The 4,060-nt window shown below is 55.6% G+C and overlaps 2 non-coding genes across 2 annotated transcripts; both read right to left on the bottom strand.

Annotated features, from left to right (window-relative positions):
• Positions 1 to 453: 453 nt before the first annotated feature.
• LOC139112782 (5.8S ribosomal RNA) lies at positions 454 to 608 on the bottom strand. The gene has a single exon (XR_011547436.1). It is a non-coding gene; the product is annotated as a 5.8S ribosomal RNA (ribosomal RNA).
• A 1,209-nt stretch (positions 609 to 1,817) lies between these two features.
• LOC139112786 (small subunit ribosomal RNA) lies at positions 1,818 to 3,738 on the bottom strand. The gene has a single exon (XR_011547440.1). It is a non-coding gene; the product is annotated as a small subunit ribosomal RNA (ribosomal RNA).
• Positions 3,739 to 4,060: the final 322 nt, after the last annotated feature.

Genomic DNA, 4,060 nt, shown 5'->3' with positions numbered 1-4,060 from the left:
TAAACTCCTTGCAAGAGCTCGCCACGTTTATCACCACCGCGCACGTCCTTCCCTCCCGTGCGTGTGTGCGTGCGTGCGTCTCTCTGCGATTCTCGATCGCATCTTTCGGTCGGTCGTCGTTCATTCGTTCGACCCTCAAACCTCGTTATTTCGGACGACGCCCAACGGGGGCGCGAGTACGCCGCCGTTCCGCGAGTATAGAGAGCGCGCGCAGAGAGCGCGAGAGCCTTCGTAAAACCCTGATGGAATCCAGCAACTCGCCGCGTGGATAGCGTGCGTAGTGTGCCTGATACCCCGGGGAAGGCGTCATCGACGACTCCTCGCTTCTCTTCTCTTTTCTCGTGGATGCGGGTATAACTCTCTCGCCGGCCGCCGCGATCGGGCGAACGTCCAACGAATCGCTCGTACGCGGCCGTCGAAACGGCGCGCGCAAGCAGTTTGTCTTCGATAAAACGACCCTCAGCCAGGCGTGGTCCGGGAATTGTATCCGTGGACCGCAATGTGCGTTCGAAATGTCGATGTTCATGTGTCCTGCAGTTCACAAGTTGACGCGCAATTAGCTGCGTTCTTCATCGACCCACGAGCCAAGTGATCCACCGTTCAGGGTAATCGTTCCTTCGCGCACCAAGTACGCTCTATCAAGGAATAGACAACAATGTGCGTCTTCTTCGTTTTGGCCCTTCGATCAGCCTGGCCGCGCGTCCGAGCACGCGCGGACCGCCGCCCCTGTTACGGGGGCTACGGCACAATAATGGAGAGAGAGGGAGACGTCGGTTGTCGGCGCGGTGCGAAAACCAAGAGGTTGCGTCTCTCGCGAAGCGAGAGCCGGGGCGGAACTCTTTGAAAAACCATCGGGGTCGAAAATGACTAGCATATTCGACGAACCCTTCAGCGCGCGCGATCGCGCGCGCGCGGGACCGGAGGAAGAGCAGCGGCGAGAATCGTCGCACTCTCCACTCCTCGCCCGGCGCGCACGACGACGCGGCAGCATAGGTTACCACCGGTACGCGGCGCATTCGCGCGCACCGCAACGCGTCCGAATCGCGGAGATAGAGGCAGCGCGCGAGCGCGCCTCCGTAGTCTCCTTCTCACCGATCCTGATCCGCGAGCGGGCGCGCATATAGATGCACCTTCGCGCTCCTCCTGGATTCGCACAACGAGACCAACCGGCCGCGCTAGCCCCGGCTAAGGGGCGCGCTGAGCGCGGTGGTCCGCGCAACGGGTCGTTCGAAGCGCGCGAGAGACAGAGAGTCGGAGAATCTCCGCAGGAAACGAGAGAGAGAGAATGCAAAGAGCGTAATACGGCAATGCGTACAACTCTCGAATCTCTCTTCTTCTCCACAATATGCCCGGGGTCCTCTCTCGCTTTGAGCTCTCGAGATCTCGACACACTCGTCCCGACCGACAATCCTCTCTTATACGACGGCGACGAATGCGGCGCACACCGCAGCACGCCACCGTTGGCGGCGTGTGAGCGCGCACGCGGTCGTTGCGTCGCATAAACTATTCTCTCCTCTCGATCTCGCAATTTTGCTCGAGCGAAGCGTCGCGTCTCGCGACGGACGCTCCGACGAGGAGTGGGAAGGCGGCGCGGACTCGGAAGACGCGATGTCTCGCGTGCGATTAGATTTTGCGCCCCTTCAGCCACTCTCGACACAACTCGCAGAGTCGTGTTCTAGCTTGTCTGCCCCGTATCGCGGCAGGCAACGTAGTAAACGTTACCGTGCGCGCGTACGGTTCCTCGTCCATGCAGTCGCCGGCCGCTGCGCGCTCGTCACGAGAACGGTGCACACAGAGCAGCAGGACCTCCGGAACGTTAATGATCCTTCCGCAGGTTCACCTACGGAAACCTTGTTACGACTTTTACTTCCTCTAAATGATCAAGTTTGGTCATCTTCCCGGCAACATCGGCAATGCCGACGCATTGCCGCGCACCAGTCCGAAGACCTCACTAAATCATTCAATCGGTAGTAGCGACGGGCGGTGTGTACAAAGGGCAGGGACGTAATCAACGCGAGCTTATGACTCGCGCTTACTGGGAATTCCTCGTTCATGGGGAACAATTGCAAGCCCCAATCCCTAGCACGAAGGAGGTTCAGCGGGTTACCCGGGCCTTTCGGCCAGGGAACACACGCTGATTCCTTCAGTGTAGCGCGCGTGCGGCCCAGAACATCTAAGGGCATCACAGACCTGTTATTGCTCAATCTCGTGCGGCTAGAAGCCGCCTGTCCCTCTAAGAAGATTTGTTTGTACGTTGGTAGTAAAAACCCGCCGGCCGAAGCCGGGGGCCTTCGAAATACCATAAGGTACGCCTATTTAGCAGGCTAGAGTCTCGTTCGTTATCGGAATTAACCAGACAAATCGCTCCACCAACTAAGAACGGCCATGCACCACCACCCACCGAATCAAGAAAGAGCTATCAATCTGTCAATCCTTCCGGTGTCTGGGCCTGGTGAGGTTTCCCGTGTTGAGTCAAATTAAGCCGCAGGCTCCACTCCTGGTGGTGCCCTTCCGTCAATTCCTTTAAGTTTCAGCTTTGCAACCATACTTTCCCCGGAACCCAAAAGCTTTGGTTTCCCGGAAGCTGCCCGCCGAGTCATCGGAGGAACTTCGGCGGATCGCTAGCTGGCATCGTTTATGGTTAGAACTAGGGCGGTATCTGATCGCCTTCGAACCTCTAACTTTCGTTCTTGATTAATGAAAACATTTTTGGCAAATGCTTTCGCTTCTGTCCGTCTTGCGACGATCCAAGAATTTCACCTCTAACGTCGCAATACGAATGCCCCCATCTGTCCCTATTAATCATTACCTCGGGGTTCCGAAAACCAACAAAATAGAACCGAGGTCCTATTCCATTATTCCATGCACGCAGTATTCAGGCGAGGATAGCCTGCTTTAAGCACTCTAATTTGTTCAAAGTAAACGTACCGGCCCGACTCGACACTCAGTAAAGAGCACCGCGACGGGATATTAGTTTGGGCGGCCCCTCGCGGGGCTAAGCCCACCGGTAGGACGTCCCACATCACGCCAGTTAAACACCGCGAGCGGTGAACCGACGGTGTGCGACACAGATTCAACTACGAGCTTTTTAACCGCAACAACTTTAATATACGCTATTGGAGCTGGAATTACCGCGGCTGCTGGCACCAGACTTGCCCTCAATGGATCCTCGTTAAAGGATTTAAAGTGTACTCATTCCGATTACGGGGCCTCGGATGAGTCCCGTATCGTTATTTTTCGTCACTACCTCCCCGTGCCGGGAGTGGGTAATTTGCGCGCCTGCTGCCTTCCTTGGATGTGGTAGCCGTTTCTCAGGCTCCCTCTCCGGAATCGAACCCTGATTCCCCGTTACCCGTTACAACCATGGTAGGCGCAGAACCTACCATCGACAGTTGATAAGGCAGACATTTGAAAGATGCGTCGCCGGTGCTAGGACCGTACGATCAGCACAAAGTTATTCAGAGTCGCCAAAATAAACGGTGGACGCACGGAGATCCGCACGCCACCGATTGGTTTTGATCTAATAAAAGCGTCCCTTCCATCACTGGTCGGGACTCTGTTTTGCATGTATTAGCTCTAGAATTACCACAGTTATCCAAGTAAATGTGGGTACAATCTAATGAACCATAACTGATTTAATGAGCCATTCGCGGTTTCACCTTAATTCGGCATGCACTGAGACATGCATGGCTTAATCTTTGAGACAAGCATATGACTACTGGCAGGATCAACCAGGGAGCTTCGTGTGTGCGATCGCGGTTACTCGCGGTGGAGCAACGCGAAAGACAACGCTACGCTGCTACGGACACTCCGCGAGGAAGAGCCGTGCGCGTTTCGTGTGTCGTTAATGCCGCCGGAACTTTTCGAGCCGGTCGACGGACACGCTTTTCGTATTTATATATACCTTAACGGTATGAAAGATCAAATTTTGTTCTCATTCACCCATAACAGCGGCTTGTAAGGCCGCTTAGTCCTGACGCTAGACCGATCCGATCTGAGACGTCGTGGAGCACTGTTCGTTCAACGGTGCCAGCGGTGAGAACACCGAGGCACCGGTTGA

Source organism: Cardiocondyla obscurior, unplaced genomic scaffold (assembly GCF_019399895.1).
Source record: "Cardiocondyla obscurior isolate alpha-2009 unplaced genomic scaffold, Cobs3.1 scaffold55_0_238251, whole genome shotgun sequence".
NCBI classification, from domain to species: domain Eukaryota; kingdom Metazoa; phylum Arthropoda; class Insecta; order Hymenoptera; family Formicidae; genus Cardiocondyla; species Cardiocondyla obscurior.
This window is presented reverse-complemented; position numbering and strand designations above follow the sequence as displayed.